The sequence below is a fragment of the Austrofundulus limnaeus genome, unplaced genomic scaffold (assembly GCF_001266775.1).
Source record: "Austrofundulus limnaeus strain Quisiro unplaced genomic scaffold, Austrofundulus_limnaeus-1.0 Scaffold355, whole genome shotgun sequence".
Taxonomy (NCBI): Eukaryota; Metazoa; Chordata; class Actinopteri; order Cyprinodontiformes; family Rivulidae; genus Austrofundulus; species Austrofundulus limnaeus.
This window is the reverse complement of record NW_013952757.1, coordinates 306,913-315,197: the sequence shown is the minus strand read 5'-3', so window position 1 is coordinate 315,197 and position 8,285 is coordinate 306,913. Positions and strand designations below refer to the sequence as shown.

At 41.4% G+C, this 8,285-nt stretch overlaps 1 protein-coding gene across 1 annotated transcript in view; it reads left to right on the top strand.

The window, feature by feature from the left end:
* nme7 (NME/NM23 family member 7) overlaps nucleotides 1-8,285 on the top strand; it is a gene marked incomplete at its 5' end in the record, with an annotated part of 46,072 nt that overhangs the window by 13,365 nt on the left and 24,422 nt on the right.

The following is an 8,285-nucleotide window of genomic DNA, read 5'->3' as shown; positions in this document are numbered from 1 at the left end:
ATGATGGCGTTGTCAACTCCAACTCCACGACGATAAGCAAACTGCAGGGGGTCCTGATGTTTGCTTATTTGCTCACTCAGGTGGGTCAACAGGAGTCTCTCTAGGACCTTCATGATGTGGGATGTCAGGACAACAGGTCTATAGTCATTGAGGGCTGATGGGTGAGTTTTCTTTGGTACTGGAACCAGACAGGATGTCTTCCACAACACTGGCACCTTCTCCTGGGTCAAGCTAAGGTTGAAGAGGTGTTGCAGAATCCCACAGAGTTGCTCTGCACAGGCCTTCAGGACTCTGGGGCTAACACCATCTGGACCTGCAGCCTTCTTCTGGTTCAGTCTCTCTAGCTGCCTCTTCACCTGACTTCTAGATACAGAAAAGTGGGAGGGGGAAGGAAAGGGAGCAGCAGCATCTCCTGACTTAGTTGAAGACAAACTTGTGGATGTAGAAGCAAAGTCCATGACTGAAGTTGAAGATAAAACATCATGGTTTAGGTATGGTGTATATATTTTACCAGTCACGCATTTAAACACTTTTACATTTATTTTACAGTATGTAGATAAAAAACTCTCAAATACACAACATTTGAGATAATCCAGCCAACATTTGTGAGTTAAAATACTTTTTCTACAGGATTTTTCAAATTTTAAGAAAAGACAAATACTTCTGTCAGCTTGATTCATTCTGGACTTTTCTATTTGGCTCATTAGCACCTGTAGTGTTTAGACATGGAACTGCACCCAGCATCATCATTCTTGGGCAAGAGACAGATGACTGACAGGACAGGAGTGCCCCTGTGGCCCCGCCCCTAGGACCACCCTTGGAGGCAACCCAATTCAAGATTGCCACCACAGCTGAACAATCTTAGCAAACACAATAATGGCTAAAACTTTGTTATATTAAGCAACAATATTAATAGAAAGTTTGATGAGTTGGTAGCTGAGAGTTGACAAAGAAACCCACACAGCAGACAGCTGTGGGCCAGGTCTAGTGTCAAGCTGGCACAGCTGGCATGGCAAGTGGTTTGTCAACTGATCTCACTGTTTTAAGATGACATAACAGGTCTAGTTGAGGTTTGGTTTATGTGGGCCAAATCTGGTTCATGTGGTGCTGGCCTATGCATAGACCACCTCCACACAAGGGCCAAATTGGACGTAAGTTTTTGTCATTTCTGGGCCGAGTGTTAGTGCATTGCGATTGACAGAACTGAGCCAGACGAATTTTGCTTATGTGGGTACCCAAATGGCAGACAGGTGTGGGCCAGTTCTGGTGTCAAGCTGGCACTGCTGGCATGACAGTTTGTTTTGCAACCGGTTGTGGGCCAGGTCTGGCAATGATGGCACTGGCCCAATTATGTTTTGGGTTATGTGGCCCAAATACGTCAGTGCCACAACTGGCCCGGTTGTGGTTTCATTTATGTGGCGCTGGCCTACACAAGGCCCACTTATGGTAAACCACATCTGAGCCAAATCAGATGTCTTTTTTTGTCATATCTGGGCTGAGAGTTAGTGCACTGTGTGGGCCAGAACTGGGCCGAACGCATTCTGCTATGTGGGTAATCACAAAGCAGACAGGTGTGGGCCAGATCTGGGGTCAAGCTGGCACTGCTGGCATGGCAAGTGGTTTGTCAGCCGGTTGTGGTCCAGGCCTGGCAATTATGGCACTGTTTTTAATATAGCATGTCAAAACTGGCCCAGTTGAGATTTGGCCTATGTGGTGCTGGCCCATGTATTGACCACCTCTGGCAAACTACATTTGGGCCACCAAAGGGCCAACATTCTTCGTCGAATCTGGGCAAAATGTTAGAGTTTTAGAGCACTGTGTGGACCAGAACTGGGCCAGACCCATTTATGCTGTGTATTAATTAATTAAAAATGTTTGGTATGTAAAAACTTTAGAATCAGGAGGTAGGTTTTGTTATTCTGGRTTTTTTCTAAGTGTGCAGCTGTTTTTAAAACCCCCTGAGGCTTTTACCGTTAACATCATTGTGCCACACAAAGGCTCTACGTAGTTACTAAAATGGCCTGGGATTTTTCCAAATCCCTGTCTTGATCCCCGTCCGTGGAGCATGCCACTGGAGCTCTGAGCTGTGAAATGTGAAATTCGATGAACAGAGCTGAAGTGAGCACACAGAGAGCTGTGGACTGAAGACTGACCCGAGTGTTGTGTTGTGACTCAACACTTTGAATATTTAGTTAACAATCACAAAAGAGATCCACTGAAACMTTATAGCAGCATTTTAGCTTTCGTCTTTATACTCAGCGCTCATTTGTCTGAAGTGGAACTAGTTCTCTTTTTCTGTTTCTACTTCAGTCATGACATTAATGAGACTTCTTCTGAAGCATCAGCAGTTTCAGCCACATCCTTTCAGATATAACCTCAGCATTTTGTCCAARTTTTTACTGTGTTGACACAAACACGGAATCTCAGAGGGTGGCGTTATGATACCAATAGCCCGATTGAAGACTTCCTGTTCAGATTCTTAATTTTCACTAAAAACAAAATGCAAACAGTTTTACTATAAGTTATGACTTTTGATGAACTAATGTGGCCTGCCAATACATTTTATGGGGCATGAAAGAGCTTCAAAGCTCTGAAGCCAGCATTGACCATAAACTACATCTTCCATAATGCAAAGTGGTTATTTTACCTGGGAAATGATGTCTTCCCACCGCTAGATGAAGGTTTACAGAGTTCAAAAGTAGCCGGCAAAATTTACTGTGTAAAATCTCCATTTTGCTGCATTTTCTCCAGTTATTTTTGCTGTGACCCAGTTATACTGGGAAGTGGGAATTTCCCACTTACTAATCATAAATTTAAACTGGAATGCCCCCTCCAGTGGGAATTGAAGACACTCAACAGTGAGTAAAACTCTCTTACTTTTACTTTAATAGTGTTTCTGTATTATTTATTTCACATTTAGTCCGTCGTACACGTAGTACTTTTCAGTGTTTATAAAAGGACGTGTTAAAATACTGTTTCTCTGTAGGAAATACCAGGTAGAGCTCAGTTATTGTTTGTTAGAGATGCTCAGGAGCGTGATGTTCTTTGTTTTATCAAACTTAAACACAAAACATTGAAGTTCATCACAACTGRCCCATGATGCTCGTGACCCTCAGTGAAACTGTTTGACACTCGTGTATGGGATAAATCTTGTGCCAGCAGGAAYTGAATTTRAATTGCTCAGATTGAAWMTGAATGTGCATAATTTGAAATTGAATGCATTGGTTTGAAAATAAAATTCACTAAATTGAAACTGAATTTAATCATTTGAAACTGAATTTAAAGTTTTGAACTTGAGTTAATTTGCTTTGAAGCTGTATTTTGTTTTATTAAAAATTCATTTTGACTACTTTCAGTTCCATAATTCAGATTTTTGTGTCACATCCTGGTCCTTGAGAAAGGCAGCCAGAGTAATCAAACACAGATCCACAGATTTATGTTTCACTTTGGTGAAGTTTCCCTTYTGTATGTAACASAGTTGATACAATCCACTGTAAAAGTGACAAAAACAGACAGTTATTTTACTGCAGTGATTAATTTTACCTATATGTAGAAAATGTTACATTTACATCACAKCATGGATCAGTCAGCAGCAGCATCTGATCAAAATGTGATCCATGATGTGATGTAAATGTAACATTTTCTACATATAGGTAAAATTAATCACTGCAATAAAATAACTTTGTCTGTTTTTTTCACTTTTACAGTGGATTGTATCAACTSTGTTACATACAGAAGGGAAACTTCACCAAAGTGAAACATAAATCTGTGGATCTGTGTTTGATTACTCTGCCTGGCTTTCTCAAGGACCAGGATGTGACACAAAAATCTGAATTATGGAACTGAAAGTTAAAATAGTCAAACTGAAATTTTAATAAACCAAAATACAGTTTCAAAGCAAATTAATTCAGACACAAACCATTAAATTCAGTTTCAATTCAGTAAAATTCTTTTTCAAATCAATGCATTCAATTTCAAATTATACACATTCAGATTCAATCTGAGCAATTCAAATTCAATTCCTGCTGGCACAAGATTTATCCCATACTCCTGTTCTAGAGAGTTTCGTCAATGTAGTGGTTTATGAGAATTATTTTCTCTCATTTACAGCCTATAAATAAGATTGTTCATTAATGTGCACTGTCCTGATTAAATAAATAAATAAATAAATAAATAAATAAATAAATAAATAAATAAATAACAGACAGACAGACATTATACCTCCTCTGCCTTTTCAGCAGTAGGAGACCTGCTAATGAAACCAATAATCATACTCCTACATCTTTTCAGAGTTGCTCTCAGTTTAAATCTCCCTCTCGCAGCCATCTTGAGCTGTGACAGTCACATTTTTCTCAGGGTCCGCGCTCTGGAAAACGCTGCTCTTTGGCGTGACTCCTTGCCACGCCTGAGTTGTTGTTCCTGTGGTTGCAGCCGCGCCGAGCCTGCCGGGTCATGTTGAAGCGTTTGTAGCGACAGAGTGGGCGATGAGAGAGGCGCGTTGTTTGTCTGTAAGGCATCATTGAGCAACAGCAGCGATAAATGACCTCAGTCCTAATGTCTGTGTGCRAATGTTTGTTCAGTGAAAAATACAACCAAGTATTGACAGAATTAATCATTAGCTGCTGACACTTTACAGTAAAAGTGCTTTAATCTAGAGACATGTGGATGTCTATAAAGTTAGTAACAGAYGGACTTGCAGCAGATCTGTTTGGTTTAAACTGATTTTAGTGATTTTTAGGTAAGATAATGTAGATAGAATTGACTGTGACGGGAAGTTTGTCAAATGGTATTTGTACACATCATGAAAAGCTTTTTATTAAGAGGAACATCCCCCACCATTTTCAAACATTCAAAGTTGGTTAGCTGTAGTTACTGTATTCAGTTGCACGTAGATGTTCATCAAATAATTTCTTCTGAGCGGTTCATTCAAATCTATTCAATGGTTCTTCTGATATTTAGCTTTCAGACAGGCAGTTGTAAACATAATCACCTGCTTCTTTAACAGCACTGAGTGACAAACGTCGAACGTTGTTAAAATTGTTTTGTTGAAATGTGAAATTGCACAAATCTCCAGCTGAAAGAACAAGTTCTGACAGCTCAGTCGTGATTAGCTGACATTAGTGGAAGCTTCACTTACTTCACTCAAAAACACTCTTTGTCTTTTTTATATTTAATTTGTGTGAAAATGTTTGCAATTAAAACTCATTAACAGGTTTTTTAAAAATTAGTCGCAGACTGACTCGGAGAGAAAGTTATGGAGGGTTAATAGTGATGAAATTAAATAAATAATTATACAATGAAATAAATAAATGTAAATCTCCCAATAAATAAAAAAATGATACACTTAATTATTGAAAGGTATATTTATTTATTTAAAGATGTTTTTCAATAATAAACTAGATACAGCATAGCTGCAACATATATGACCCCCACACATACACAAAGCACCAATGCACCAGAACACAAAATTCACCAGAACAGATTTTTTGGTTTGGGGTCTGGACAGGGTGGGGTGGGGGTGCTCTTTAGTGGACCTGATAGATAGCCCTTCATCAGAGCTAAACAACAAAAACAAATCAGAACCTCCTATGTTGAATAGTTTTTGTATGTCTAGACACGCCCTTTTTCTGATGGAGCCCCCTCCATAAATATGGGGTCTATCATAAAACCATTGGCTGGTGCAGTGTAGGTYGGATTCATCCACATTCCTAACAATTTCTTGCAGACTGTTTCTGTTGACCAAAAGTTACGAAAGAAAATAAAATATGCATCTGGGGGTCATAAATATACATTTATTTCATGATGCATCCGTCCGTCTGTCTGTCTGTCTATTTTCTTCCTCTTATCCGGGGTCGGGTCGCGGGGGCAGCAGCCTAAGCAGAGAGACCCAGACATCCCTCTCCTCAGCCACTTGGACCAGCTCCTCTGGGGGAATCCCAAGGTGTTCCCAGGCCAACCGAGAAACATAGTCCCTCCAGTGTGTCCTGGGTCTTCCTCTGGGTCTCCTCCCAGTGGGACGTGCCCAGAACACCTCACCAGGGAGGTGTCCAGGAGACATCCTAACCAGATGAACCACCTCAACTGGCTCCTCTCGACGTGGAGGAGCAGCGGCTCTACTCTGAGTCCCTCCTGGATGACTGAGCTTCTCACCCTATCTCTAAGGGAGAGCCCAGACACCCTGCGGAGGAAACTCATCTGTGATCTCGTTCTTTCGGACATGACCCAAAGCTCGTGACCATAGATGAGTGTAGGAACGTAGACTGACCGGTAAACTGAGAGCTTCTCCTTCTGGCTCAGCTCTCTCTTCACCACCACAGACCGGTACAGCGTCCGCATCACTGAAGACGCAGCACCAATCCGCCTGTTGATCTCCCGCTCCATTCTTCCCTCATTCAAGAACAAGACCCCGAGATACTTGAACTCCTCCACTTGGGGCAGGACCTCCTCCCTGACCTGGAGACAGCATGCTACCCTTTTCCAGCTCAAGACTATGGTCTCTGATTTGGAGGCACTGATCCTCATCCCGGCTGCTTCACACTCGGCTGTGAACCGCTCCGGTGAGAGCTGGAGATCAGGATCTGATGAAGCATTCATTTATTTAATTTTGGCACGTTTAACTTTCCACTCACACAGGAGCCATGAAATAAACACATAATGAAAAAAATGGTGAAGAAATTACATGAATTTTTAAATTCATGTTTTGAAAATGACAATTATTTCATTTCTATATTTAAAAGGTTTGTTTAAATATTGAATAGCATATTTCATAACTTAATGATATATTTATTAACTATTGAGAGATATACCTAGGGTTGGGCATAATCGTATCGTGTGCAATTATTTTTTGGCACTTGATGACAGTTAATGCCACCAGGCAGACTGACTGGGGATTTCTTCTGTCAGTCCGCTCGGGGCTCCTCTCCACTTCAAATATGACGAACATTAAAAAAAAGTTCTGTAATTTATTTATCAACACCATTTAAAATTTGATGTRTWGCCTGAAGTCTGTGATTTTGACACAATTTGGAACAGATTTTTATGAAGAGCAAATCTTTCCCACTAAATTTGTCATTAGACCAGGACATAAGYGTGTCCAGGGACTCCAGGGGATTAATCGTCAAATTAATCATTATTGGCTAAATACCACAATTAATTGTGATTAATTGTTTGGCCAATATTGCCCTACCCTGTTCATGGCATATTTATTTATTTATTTGTGTCACCATAGGACAGTTACAGTTGATTCTGATTCAAACTCAGCCTGTGGGCGTTTATAGTTGTAAACTGCAGACATGTTGCTGATGTAAATGTGACCTCACCTTGCAGATTCTTTGGTCCCAGCTCAGAATAGTGGACCGGACTGAACGTGCCCAGCTGAGGACGGATCATACCCACAGCACTTTAAATGGTTTCCCTCAGGAATCACTGAAGTGGCTCATTTCCTTCACAGGGACCCGGTCCCGTCACAGCAGCCGTACAGGAAGTGGGTGTCTGAAAATTCGCTCGGGCATGACCAGAATAGAGAAGCTTCTGTTGCCAGGCGCCCGGCACAGGGTCTCCTAGCAACAGCAGCGGCTGCACAGCGTGTGTGCGTGTATCCTGAGCAGGTCTCTGTCTCGCAGAGGACTCATGGAGGTGTTTTATTACCTAATGCACAGAACTGGGCTGTGACGACCGGGTTAAAAACGAAGGCCCCGTCTCTGCAGCGCGGCTGTGTTCAGAATTAATGAGAAGTGTCCTGTGTGACGAGGACACGGGCTGCTTTTTTATCAGGACGTCAGGCTGAGATTATGAGTCTGGCGCCTTGATTCAATTATGTGTCTGCAGCAGTCTGACCTTCACCGTCACCGATGTGCTCGTCACTGCAGCTGCAACGTTTTTAAACCGGTGCTCGGCCGCTCCGACTCGACCTACAGCTCAGCGAGTCGTCCTCTAAAMGGTTTTACTGGACATGAGTTATGTCTCCTTCATAGACAACACATGAGGAGACAATCTTACTTTGTCCAAAGGACACACTGAGGTCACTGCAGTGGAAAACAGCACAGACGTCTGAGTAAGATCTGCAAACTACTATTATATCAAGATGTTTTAACTCTGTTTAATGTTTACTACACAGAGTTGTAAAGTAACAAAGTGCAAATACTTTGTGGAATTTTTGGGTATCTGTATTTGAATACTATTTTTATTCATGTATAATACGATCTCGAGTATAATACAGTCATCATTTTTTGAGCTTAAAAGCATATAGTTTTGCTGCCACACACACACACACACACACACACACA